Genomic DNA, 14602 nt, shown 5'->3' on the forward strand with positions numbered 1-14602 from the left:
ATATAGTGAAAGATCATAATAATGTTAATACAGTCATACATACAATCAAATCCTTTTCTCATTCTATGTATCAGCATCATCTTCTTGAACTCAGGAGGCATTTAGTTCCTTCAAAAATTGCACATTCAAAGGCTACACTGTAGATTAAATTGTGTTTTTTTTTTTACTTTTTTTTTTCAAATAAGCTAATTCACTTGCACTCTTTGGGACGTGGAACTATGATCCAAACGTTAATCTTTGTTTCCTGTACTATCTTGGTTGTCCCAAATCCGACTTAATACTCGAATATGGATAAAATATTCAAAAATCAAACTAAAATCTATAAATTCATAAATTGAATCCAAATTTTTTTGATTTAATTAACAAATATCATAATTTAAGAAATATTTTAATAAAAAAATTATGTTTTATTATTTATTTATTTTTACCTGAGATATTATCTTCTTAATTTTAAGATACATTATTTGTATTATTTTATTTATAAACAGAAATACACACTCAAAGTTGAGACATTAGATTTTCTTACTTGAAATATGATTAACTTTAAATTAAACTATTCACTTTATGTTTATTCTGAGTTAGGTTACACAACTTTTCATCAGAACATTTCCTAAATTCGCAAAAAGAATATCTTCGAACAAAAAAAGTCAATACAGTTGATTTGATTCTGAACTAAGGGTCATTCCAGCCATTGTTTTTGTTTGGGAGTTTTCGTTTTTTTTTTCTCTTTTTTGTTTTTTATTTTAGGACTCGCAAATACGCACAAAACTTAGGACCGTTGATTTTCTTCTAACTTTTAAATGTTAAAATCTGCTTTTTAAAATAATCGGAAAATGTTAAATAATATTTTTTGTCAAAAATAAAATAAGTTTGGAAAATAAATCTAATGAAGTTTAAAAGCCCAAAATAAGAAACCCGTAGACTATATTTTGTTTTTGAAAAATGTTTTTTAACAATTTTTTTTAACAATTTTTTGACAACAGCCTATGAGGTAGCTTATGATTGGTCTATTTTAATATGTAGACTAATAAAATAGTGATATATAGTCTATTGTTAAAAAATTGTTAAAGAAAGGTTTTAATTTATCATGATATTTTTTTTGTCATCTTGTTATAACCGTTGATATTTTGATAACAACTTTTTTTCGAAACAACTATACTATTTTTTAAAATAAAATATTAGTTTCTGTAACGCCTTATAACTTTTTTTTATGTATATATTTTATTATTAATTTTACCCTAGCTTATATAAATTATTATTTTATCATTTAAATTTTATAATTATTTTTTAAAACTTAATTAACTACCTATTATAAAGAATATAAATTTGGTTATCGACTATATCATTTTTCCATTTCAAAATTCTCAATTAGATTATATTGAATCAGCCAAATTAGTGAATTACATTACTCAAAATCATATCAAACTATATTATCATTGGTCTAACCAGATAAAAACTCATAAATTAAATTTAAATAACATGGTTCGTGAGATAATTAATTAAATATTCATTATAGCTTTTATTACCACCTTGAGCATCTACTTCTTTTTGCATATATGCCCCTTCTAAGATTTAGACAATATTTGCACTTGCAAGTACTTAATGATACCTAGACATAGAAAAACATATATATCAAATGGAGGATATAAAATGTAGAAGAGTTTTTTTGTTGAATTTTTACGTGATTTCAATCATATAAGAACATTTGTATAAAAATAAAAATGAAGCCTAAGTTTAAGGATGAACATTACCCAACATTAAATTCTTGATCAATATTGTTTTTTTATGTATAATCTTAGTTTGATTTACTTTTCATTTTACATAAAATAAAAATACACCAATTTTGTTAAAATAAAATATTGTTGTAAATAAATGCTATCATAAAAGTCAATGGAACTTCATGTTAAGTCACTCTCAAAAGTTTTATTATTTATATATAAATACTTCTTATTTTATAATAAATAACAAATTATGTTTTTTATTAAATTAGTGTATTTTTTTAATTTATCAAAATGGACAATCTTAAAAAAAATCACAATAAGTTGTGCTGCCTTAGTTCGACTTCATTATAAAAAAAAATCATGTTAGGATTATACAGTGCAAAACATTTTTAAGTTGAAGTCTACAATTTTAATTCAATTTTGATATAGTTCATACAAATGTAGTATGATTTTAACTTACAATATTTTAAACTAAAGTCATTCCACATTGATAAGATTTTTTCACGATAAAATCATATCACATTGTGACAATTTATCTATATTCATAATTTTTTTAAAATTCAGTCATTTACGAAACATTACACTACTTTGATAAAAGAAACAAAAAGCCCAACAAAGGATATGAACCCTTCATGTACGAAGTTAAGGTAATCTGGCGAAAGAGTGTATATTGTCTACTAAATGAAATATTCAAATGTGTTTTACAAAATTGTTTGAATGGGTTGGGTATGTAGGAAGTATTGATTTTAAAAAATATATAAATTATTTATTCTCATGTAATAGGTTTCGATATATATTTTAATTTTTCTTACACATCTTTAAGATATTTTGTACATCTTTAATGATAGAAATTATATGAAAATTCGAGGAGGATTAAATCGTATAAAAATACTCACATCAATCTTTCTCTGTTTAGATTTTTTTTTTCACTTTTTTACTTTGCTTTAATTTTATGACGCGTGTGTCCTTTGTGTCTACATCTCCTTGATTAAGTATTTCGAGTTTTTTTTTTAAATTAATCAGGAAAAAGTTTTTAAAATACATATGATGAATTCCATGAAAAAATGAAAATTTTTGTTATTGGACAAAATAAGAAATTTAAATAAATGCGCACAATTTAAAAACAGTAATGTACATACTAGTTAACTATTTATCTTAAGTTTCAAAATATTTCTATAACTTCCAGAAATTACAAGACATGTAATCTGAATTGTTAAAAATATAGGAAGTACAAGAATTCATTAAAAAAATTAGTGAGATAAATTTAAAGCATCCAAGCTTACGAGACAACAAAATAAAATAATGGCAACTTAGCTTATTTGATTGCGCACATGTAGAATGAAGACAGATTCTCCTTTTTCTTTTGTTTTTTATATGAAAATTAAGAGTATAGGTACAATGCCGAAAATTCTAGGAAGGTGCATGATGTGACAATTACATATTTAAGAGTAAAGTTTTTGAAAGAAGGCTACGAACCGTTACTTTGGCTGATTCTATGATTTTCATTTTCTATTTATTGAAAGAACTCTTTGTTCTTATTAGGCTGCTAATAACATTCAATATGTCATGTTTTATCTATCCCACGTATAATAAATGCTACCATCTATTATTCTTTAATATTTTAATTTGGTAATCTTAAATCACTTTATCGTCCTAGATATTAGTTTTAGGTTTAAAATTTTACTTTATTGGATACAAGGTGAAGGGTTGGGATGGGATCAATGAGTCACCAACAAACTAAAGGGTGTTTAATCCTATATCTCCAACTTTTTTATTTTGCACCTCTAAACTTTAACAAAATTTCTATTTCACCCCTAATTAAAAATTGTTTTTTATTTATTTTTTAAATCGAAAAAATTTAGTCAAAGATTCTTTAACACTTTCATCAGTTTGGTTGTAGATATTTTAGGTTTTTGGTTTGTGTATCGCACTTAATTTGGTTTTCTCAACTAACACAACACAACACCACATTCCCTTATTTGCTTTCTTTTCTCACATAGCACAAAGCACAAGGTTTTCTTCTTTCGGGTAAGGATTTCCCTCACATTCCCTGACACAGCACAACGCACTCACATGCTCTCATTTCCTTTCTCTTTTCTTTCCCAGCACAAGCACCACGCATACAACCTTCTTTTTTCGTAGCACAAGTACATAAACACACCTTCCTCTTCTTCTCAGATTTTAATTTTCCTTGTTCTTTGATCTCTTTTGCACATACTAACAGCTTCTCCTTTTGGCATTTCAGTTTCTCCTTCTCTTTGGTCTCTTTCCCAATCACACATAGGCACATCGAGACACTCACACATAGGCACATCGAGACACACAGGAGCTTCCTCTTCTTCCTCCATTTTTTTGCTGCTCAAAGATTGATTCATGATTTTTAATATTTATTTTTCATGTTATGCGATAGGCATGCATCATATATAAAAAATCGATACAAGCTTAATGGGATATCGATATATGATGTTGACTGTATCGATTTTTCACATTTGATACATACATATCATGTTTGGAGAGTTCATGCGTATTTTTTTTGTTTTTAATTTTATTTTATGTTTTGTTTTGTTTGATAGTTTGTTTTTTATTTGAATTTAATTGTTTTATTTGAAATAGTTTATTATTTATATTAATATTTGAATTAATTATATTAAAAAATTATAAAATTATACAAAAAATTATAAAATGATAAACTAATACAAAAACTTATACATTTATAAATAATATAATAAATTTTAAAAATATTTAAATAACTATATGCATTTTTGATATTATAAAAATTAAACATTTAAAGTTCATTTTTTATATTAACAAAATTAAATAATTATAAAAATTAAGTTAACAATGCTGCTGGTTTTATTTAATTATTTATAAAACAAACCTAAATGTTATTAATTAATATAAATTAGTTATGAAACAATTTAATTGATGCATAGATATGAAGCAACATGCATCAATATGAAGAATATACATGGGATATCATCACAAACATAGGATATGAAAGAAGCATTTGGATATCAGCATAGCAAGCATCGAGTATAGAAATCTAAATGGGAGAGAATCGAATTTAGATATCCAATTATCTCTTTATCGAATATTCGGAGAATCAGATATCCAGATTTGATATATTTTTTTTATCTGATACACATTTTTTATTTTTATTTTTTTAAAAATATTTTTATTAACTTTAATAAATTCATATAATTATTCTTTTAACAATTAAAAATTATCTAATTAAATTATAAATTCATACAAATTCATACATAAATTAAAAAATAATTATAAACTAATATAATAATTAAATAACTAATAAAATTAAATATTTATAAAACAAATGGGGTGCATGTTTCGTATAAGGTGCAGGGTTAGGGTTCTTAATAGATGAAATGAAATGGGGATGTATGGTAATAGGAGAAGGGGTGTAGGGTTTCAATACTTCATTCAATGCACATAATTCCTCAACAATTAAAAATTAATGGATAACAACATCATTAGTTAGAGAGTATTTCGAGACATTATGCAGCTTAAAAAGGTTAAAGGTGCATGATGAAACATCCACAACTAAAACTCTTTGTTCTTATTAGGCTACTAATAACATTCAACATGTCACATTTTATCTATTCAACAAATAATAAATGCAACCATCTATTAGTATTTAATATTTTAATTTCATAATTTTAAATCATCTTATCGTTGTATTAATTTTAGGTTTAAAATTTTACTTTTAGAGTCAAAATTTTAAAATATCTTTTTAGTGATATGCTTCACTGTTGTCTTTTTTTTTTTGTAGATACTTGTAAAATGTGTTCTGATATTAAAGTCAATTTAGATTTGATTGGTTAAACAATCAATATTGTGATAAATGCATAGTAAAAAGTTTCAACAAATGTACATTTGACTTATATTTATAGTTTTCTTCATAAGTTTTTCATTAGGGTCGACCTAATTACAGTCCAATTCCGTTTAAGCATGATTACTGACTTACTTAAATTAATTAGATGATTAGTTTACTTTTATCGAGACTCAATAGTCTCTTCTATGTTTAACGATGGATTATGTTATTTTGATCAATATGGTATGTTTGGTACATATAATACATAGGTCTCTCAAGCCTTAAGCTTGGATAAAGCCCATAAGCGAAAAAAGGGTTTACTTTCGCTCGACTCGTCCTTGAAAATATGCCCGTTTGCAATGAATATATGTGTCGCCTCACGAACCACTATCAATGCTGACACCAAATGTGAAACATCATGTGTCCTTTGTTGTCGATTGGTTCGAGATATGATGGCTTTGAGAGTACCACATGTTCCCTAGGTTTTCTAGAATTTTTTTTCATTTTTGTTCGTGCATTCATCTTTGCACCACTCGATTTCAAATTCTTTCCACTCTCAAGGTAATAATGTATGTCATTGACATCTCTTCAGAAGGCTTCTCTGGTTGAGAGGATAAGAGATATGTTGATGACGCCTCTACATCCTTGTCATTGCTCAAGTCATCGGGATCGTCCAAGTAGAGCTTAGCATTTGTAAATAGCGTTATAATAACTACTAATAAAGGTTTGATTATGGACTAGGGTTAGGAGGAGACCATAAGGAAAAGGGGCACCCATATAGTTAGGGAGATTTGCATTGACACCGCTGCCAAAGAGGATGAGCTTAATCTTCCCAAAGTCTTCGGGTACGAGTGACCGACATAGTAGCGACACAGTAAACCTTAGTGATTGGACTTTTATCGTGAGGGATGATGTGGATAATAATGACGTGCATCCTTTCAAATAAATGGAAATGAACACTTAAGTACTTGTTTCCCATCTATTCAAATAGTACATTATTAAAAATGAACATAACCTTAAAAAAAAGACTATATAAATGGAGAAGATGAAAGAAAATGATAAAATTGAAAATATTAATGGTTTTATTAATTCATTTTTATTTAATTATGTTTTCATTTTAAATTTTAAAAAAGAATTTCTCACCATCTTATGTAGGGTTTAATTTTAGAAATTCGTTTCAAACTTTTAAAAATGTTGAATCTACTCTTCCATTTTAGGTTGTAATAATTTAAACTCAATCTTATTTTAGTGCTACTCAACTTTCACTCAAATTAGGGTGGTTGGTATTGGAATTTAAGTGTAAGTTGGAACTTCATATTTTATTACAAATGACACATTGAATGACAGATAAATATTCCTTTTTATCTGTTTTGTTGGTTGGTTCGTAGTACATTGAGATTAGTGTCATTAGTTTTCTCTCTATATTATATATTGATTTTTTTTATTGTTTTAGAAGGTAAATAATGCATGTGCTTATCCGTTTGATTCGCGGCATGATTGAGCTACACTCACAAAATTTAATTATGTTTTTAAATTAGTTCAATCCAATCCATTTTTTTTATCTAATTATAAGTAAAAAAAACAAGTTTTGGTATGCGATAGACTATTATAAAAGATAATGAACTAATTTAACACCTTTGTATTTGTCACTTTCTTTTTAAAGACTATTTTGGGACAAATATATACAAAGAACTCTTATAGCTTCTATTCAAGAGCAAAAATACATAATCTTATATATGTTTAATATTATAAAATTCATATTATATGTCTAAAAAATATAATGATATAAACTAAAGTATAACCTCTAATGGAAGATAATAGGGATGAAAGATTTTTTTCTTTACCTCTCAATTTTTTAAGAATATATATATATATATATATATATATATATATATATATATATATATTTTCCGGTAAAAAAGTGATTTTCTTTGTCAGTCAAAAAATAATTAGAACCTTGATCCAAAATATATAACTACAGAATAAAATCAATTTCGTCTATTGATAGTGATAATTAACACTTTTTATAGATAAAATAATTATAAATTGTTTTTATTCTTCCAATAATTCAATTACAAAAAATAATAATAAAAATAAATATGAGAAAGATTAAAAGCTTTATCAACTATTATAAAGATAGTGATTTAAAAACTACAAAAACAATAACATAATAAAATTAGATTTGCAAATATCTCGACCGAAATTTTAGTTTTAATTAACTTTTGAACGTTGATTCTTGATATTTTACAACTCAATTCATAGACTATATGTGGTTATGTTGACATAACGATTTATTCATTGCTTACATTCACAAAACTCGATTCCAACTTCTGGTCTATTCTTAGAGATTAATTGGGTCCATAATTCATCTTTAATAAAACTCATCATATTATATATATATATATATATATATATATATATATATATATATATATATATATATATATATATATATATATATATATATATATATATCATTTTCATTCTTACTTATAAAAAGAACAAACTTAATTATTTTTGTGGGCACTGTTTGGTACCACAACCAACATCAAAGTTAAGAAATTAACAATGCTTGAATAGAAAATGATGAAATCAGTGATAGATGATGGCTTGGCTAATGTATGAAATATTAAAAATCAAGTGTGGCAACAAGCAAATAAGAAATGTTATTGGAAGAAAAATCACAAATTTCTATAATTAAACATCTATTGATCCATTATAATTTAAAGAAACATGACCCATTGAAAGGGAGAATATTCGCATGCACATGAATAATTGAATTGGCTTATAGGGCTAAGGATCTTGTCGTGTCCTTTTACCCATGTTACATCATCACTACCCTAACCATCTTACTTCTCTTTCTCATTCTTTATAAATGCCATAATTGTCTCAATTTGTAGTTAATTTAACTGACAAAAAATTAGTGTAAAAATCTTATGTGACCAAATTTATGCATAAATATGTGCTAGAATTTATTTTTTGTGGCAAAAGGTTTAATCACACAACTTCTTTTATTGATATTAACGTGTGATTTTGACGTTTTAATGATGTCTAATTTAACTTTTCATTTAATGTTGTTACAATCAAAGTTTTTTTTATCACTTTCTTTTCATATAACAATAAACATCGAACAACAGAAAATTTAAATCGGTAAAAGTTAAGTTACACCATATTTGACTTGTTTGGTTCAATTGCGTAAGCAATTATATTTAATTAAGAGTTCCGATAATCTGAAGTGTGTGCTGTAACTTTCAGGTCATGGATTTTTTTGTAAGAACGTACTTTTTGATATTGCGTAAGCTCAGTCAGAATCTCCTTTTCCACTGACCAAACAAATCGCAGGAGACAACTTCAAACCATTAAACTAAAAGGGTATACAAAGAATATTCTCGAATTCTTCGTTTCAGATTCTGCAACTTCCCATTCTAAATTTCTCATAACTCCACCAAACCCTGTTCATACCTTCATCATCTTTTGTTGCCTTTCGATGCTGCTAAAATTTCTTGTTTTCTTTTCCCTACTATTGATTCCACTCACTCTTACTAATAATGTATTTGTTTATCACATCATTATTGATAATATTAACTAACATTAAGTTTATTACTAATTTAGTGTGGATTGCTTGATGTTGCTAAAAAAATGTAGGAGTGTAAGTGTATAATATTTACCACGTTCTTTTTCAAGGAGATACCGAATAAATTTAAAATTAATCATATAAAAAATTAGAACATCATTTTTAATTTAAAATTTTAATATAATAAATACACTATTTCAAGTATGGGTGAAAGTCAACCATTTAAACTCCGAATCCTCCAAAGTATCAATGTTGTCCTCAAGTTTAAGTATCATCATTCAAACTTTTTGAAAAGTATTCTAATACAAAAATTAACTTAAAATTAATGATACAATTAATACAAATTATCTATCTCCTTATTTCAAACATATGTTTATAGATTAATCATGTTATACCTCTTTCACGCTAGTCTAATCACAACCAAAATACAGATAATCATATTTTATCTTTAAATTAATTAATATTGAAATTAATGTGATCTAAATGATAACCAAATTTATTATATGATTGACTGAATACGTTGATCACTCCTTATATAATTGAAGACTTAATTATTGTTCGGTTTGATATTGATTATCATATATGTTTTTTTTTTCTTTTAAATATTATTCATTCTATTCATTTTTATTTAATATGAAACTTCCTATTAAATTCGTAACACATATTAACATCTAAACATTCTAATTGTTTTGATAATATTTTTTCTAATAAATTTAAAATAATTTTAAAGGGAGAAAACAAATGCTACAAAGAGACACTTATTGTTCTGTATGTTGGAAATAAACAAAAACAGAAGTGTATTCTGTTACTGTGTGTGCATTTGTATAAATACTTTGTAACTTGCAATTTTCAGTTAATAATATACAGTTTGAGTTTTATTCAGAATACCTGAGAGTATTTGCCTTCTTTTGATCGGTCTGGAACTCTGAGTGGTGGTGCTCCGCCGTGTGTGGTGGTGGTGATCTCCACAAAGGGTCGAAACCCTAGCAGACCCTTGCAAGCCTTTTCTCTCTCTAATTCTCGCCTCTCATCTCACTTCTCTCACTAAGCACGTGCTATAATACGTATTAAAGTGAAAGTAATATCTGAGTGTGAGAATTGTCCTTTTTGCCCTTTTATTCTAATATGGTATCAAGAGCATATGTTGCTGTCCTAAGGTGTGTGGTAAAGTGAGTACTGTATTCTGAAGGTGTGTGTATCCAGAACTGCAGAAAAGGAGGTTTCTTTGACTGGGTATAGATCAAAGATTCAGAAAGAGTGTAGCAAGAAAGGATGGATGGAATAGGAGGGATTCAGGGGTCACTACCTGTGTTTGATGGCAAGCATTTTGCAGATTGGCGGATTAAGATGTGGGCTGTGTTTGGTTTTCAAGATGTGTTGGAAATCATTGAAGAAGGAGTGCCTGTGTTGAGTGAAAAGGCAACCCAAGAACAGAAGAAAGAACACAAGATGCTGGAGAAACTGGACAACAAGGCCAGGTTCTTGATGTATCAATGTGTAAGTCAGAAAATTTTCAACAAAATCTCTAATGCAGCCACTGCAAAGGAGATTTGGGGAATGCTGATGAAAACCTACGGTGATGGAGACAGAAATGCAAAGGTTAAATTGCAAGCTTTAAGGAGGAAATTTGAAACTCTGATCATGGAAGAAAGTGAAACCGTGGCTGAGTATTTTGATAAGGTCCAGGAGTTAGTGAATAAAATGAGAGCTTGTGGTGAAAAGGTAACAAATGAGTACATAGTAGATAAAGTTCTGAGAACCCTAACTCCCAGATTTGACTATGTGGTGACTGCTATTGAAGAAACCCGGAGAAGAGAGGATATTGACAGTGAGGAGTTGCTGCATTCACTGGAGGCTCATGAGTTACGTCTCATTGAACGCAAGCAATGTCAGGAGCAGGCCCTGCAGGCCAGATCACAATGGAGAGGTAAAAAGGGTTTCAAGAAAGGCGAAAAAGGAGGAAAGAAAGGAAAAGATTCTCTGGATCAGCAAGGAGAAGAGTTCACTAAATCTGGAAAAGAGAAGAAAACAAAGAATGCTGATGGAGAATGGAAGTTTGATAAGAAAAAGGTGAAATGCTATAACTGCCAGAAGCTGGGGCACTATGCAAAGGAGTGCTGGAAAGGTGAAGGGGCCAAGAATAAACCTAAGGGCTAATCTGGTCCAAGAAGAATCAGAATCAGAGGCAGTAATTTTGATGGCCTATGATGATGAGAAGCAACCAGAAAGCACTATGTGGTATCTTGACTCTGGCTGCTCAACTCACATGACTGGGAGAAAAGACTGGTTTGTGAGAGTGCAGAGAGTGAAGAATAGAAAGATCAAATTTGCTGATAACAGCAGTTTGGAGGCAGAATGCTCTGGCAGAGTAGCTTTGAGGGGTGAAGATGGTAGAGAAGTGGTCATTGAAGAGGTATTGTATGTACCTGGGTTAAAGACTAATTTACTTAGTCTTGGACAACTACTTCAAAAGGGCTATGTGATGAAGATGGAAAACAATGGCCTAAGCATCTTCAACCAAGAGGGAAAAGAGGTGATACAGGCTGAACTTTCCCAGAACAGAACGTTTAAATTGGTGATGGAGGCAGTAAACCATCACTGTTTTACTGTAGCAGAAGAGGAAAATGAGTGGCTGTGGCATCTCAGATTTGGACATTTGAATTTTAAAGATCTATCAATGCTAAGTCAGAAGAATTTGGTGACTGGCTTATCAAAGGTGGACATTCCAAGAATTGTTTGCAGGGAATGTGTCCAATGCAAGCAGACCCGTGGCAGTTTTCAAAGGTTTTTACCCTAGAAATCTGCAGAGAAAATAGGAGTGGTGTACTCGGATGTTTGTGGCCCTATGCAAGTAGAGACACCTGGTGGCAGCAGGTACTTTCTACTATTTTTAGATGACTGGACCAGAAAATGTTGGGTTTATCTCTTAAAGAGAAAAGGGGAAGTGCTGCAACATTTTCAGCAGTTCAAAAGTATGGTTGAAAGGCAGAGTGGGAACAAATTGAAGACACTAAGAACAGATGGAGGAGGAGAATATATCTCCACTGATTTCAGAGATTATTGTGGAAAAGAAGGAATTGTTCATGAGGTTACTCCTCCCTACACGCCTCAACACAATGGGGCAACAGAGAGGAAAAATAGAACAATTCTAAACATGGTAAGGTGCATGTTGAAAAGCAAGGGGCTACCTAGTTTCTTATGGGGTGAGGCTGTGTTGACAGCCACTTATGTATTAAATTTGTCTCCAACAAAGAGACTTAATGATGTCACACCAGAGGAAGCTTGGTCAGGAGTGAAACCAGATGTGAAGCATCTGAAAGTGTTTGGGTCCCTATGCTACAAGCATGTTCCAGAACAGTTGAGGAAAAAGCTGGATGATAGAGGAATTCCATTAGTGATGATTGGGTATCATGTTACAGGAGGATACAAATTGTATGATCCTGTAACAGGTACTGCTTTAGTCAGCAGGGATGTGAAAGTTGATGAAACTGGAGAATGACAGTGGGAAGTTAAAGAAAAAGAGAACCCAACCATTGAGTTGGAGAGTGAACCTACAGCAGAATCAGAAGCATGCAGGAGGGAGGAGAGTGTTAGGAGGTCTTCTCGGGTTACTCAATTGCCAACCCATTTGAGAGACTATGACCTAGCATATGATGCAACAATCTCATCAGAAGGCAACTTTGTTCACTTTGCCTTAATAGCAGAAGCTGAACCTGTTAATTTTGAGCAGGCAGTGAAGGATGAGAGATGGAACATGGCTATGCAGGAGGAAATTGGGTCAATTGTGAAAAATCAGACTTGGGAACTGACTGAATTACCTCCTAATAAGAGACCCATAGCTCTAAAATGGATTTATAAGTCTAAAATAAATCCACAAGGGGTTGTGACTAGATACAAAGCCAACTTAGTGGCAAAAGGGTTTCTGCAGAAAGCTGGAATTGATTACGGAGAGGTGTTTGCACCTGTGGCCAGATTGGAGACAGTAAGACTGGTTGTTTCAATGGCTGTACAGAACAACTGGGCTTTACATCAATTAGATGTAAAGTCTGTTTTTTTAAATGGAGACCTGGAAGAGGAAGTCTATGTGGTTCAACCTCAAGGTTTTGAAGTCAAGAGGCACATTGACAAGGTATACAAGTTAAAGAAAACCTTATATGGGCTTAAGCAAGCTCCAAGGGCTTGGAACCAAAAGATAGATGGATTCATGGGAAGCATTGGCTTTGAAAAATGTGTGTCTGAACATGGAGTATATGTTCAGTGTTATGAGAAGAATGAAAGGAAGGATATGGTAATTGTGTGCCTGTATGTAGATGATATGTTGGTTACGGGCAGCAGTGATGAGAGAATTAACAAGTTCAAAGCCCAGATGCTACAAGAGTTTGAGATGAGTGACTTGGGTAAACTTAGTTACTTTCTTGGGATTGAGTTCACTACAACTGATACAGGTATGATGATGCATCAGTCTAGATACATTATAGACATGTTAACTAAGTTTAACATGGATCAATGCAACTCTGCTATTACTCCAGCAGAGGTTGGCATAAAACTCGAGAAAGATCCTGAAGAAGAAGCTGTTGACCCTACTGAGTATAGAAGAATGGTTGGGAGCCTAAGGTACTTGTGCAATACAAGACCTGATATTAGCTATAGTGTGGGTTTGGTCAGCAGATTCATGCAAAATCCCAGAGTGTCTCATCTGAATGCTATAAAGAGGATCCTAAGGTATCTAAAAGGTACCACTAAGTATGGAATTTGACTGCCTAAGTATGGATCAGGAGGAGAGGTAAGAGTAATTGCTTACTCTGACTCTGATTGGTGTGGGGACAAGGGTGACAGGAAGAGTACAGCAAGGTATGTGTTCTACGTTGATGGGGCACCTATCTCCTGGAGCTCTACAAAGGAACCTGTTGTAGCTCTGTCTTCATGTGAAGTAGAGTACATTGCGGCATGTGAAGCCACTTGTCAAGCAGCCTGGCTTGACTCACTGATGAAGGAGCTTAAGTTTGAAGGGATAGGGAAGGTCAGACTGCTTGTTGACAACAAGTCAGCCATTGACCTGACTAAGCATCCTACATCACATGGTAGGAGCAAACATATTGAGACTCGATTTCATTTTATCAGAGAGCAAGTCAGCAAAAAGAAGCTAGAGGTGGTGTACTGCAGATCTGAAGACCAGATTGCTGACATACTCACCAAAGCATTAAAAGGAGAACGCTTTCTGAAACTCAGAAAGCAGATCGGAGTGGAAAAACTGAAACTTTCATCGATCAATCGGTGAAAATGGTTGAAAACCTTATTGTTCTTCGAATTCATACAGTTTTGTTTAGGAGGAGTGTTGAAAATAAACAAAAACAGAAGTGTATTATGTTACTGTGTGTGCGTTTGTATAAATACTTTGTAACTTGCAATTTTCAGTTAATAATATACAGTTTGAGTTTTATTCAGAATACCTGAGAGTATTTGCCTTCTTTTGATCGG

This window comes from Vigna angularis, chromosome 1, assembly GCF_016808095.1.
Source record: "Vigna angularis cultivar LongXiaoDou No.4 chromosome 1, ASM1680809v1, whole genome shotgun sequence".
Taxonomy (NCBI): Eukaryota; Viridiplantae; Streptophyta; class Magnoliopsida; order Fabales; family Fabaceae; genus Vigna; species Vigna angularis.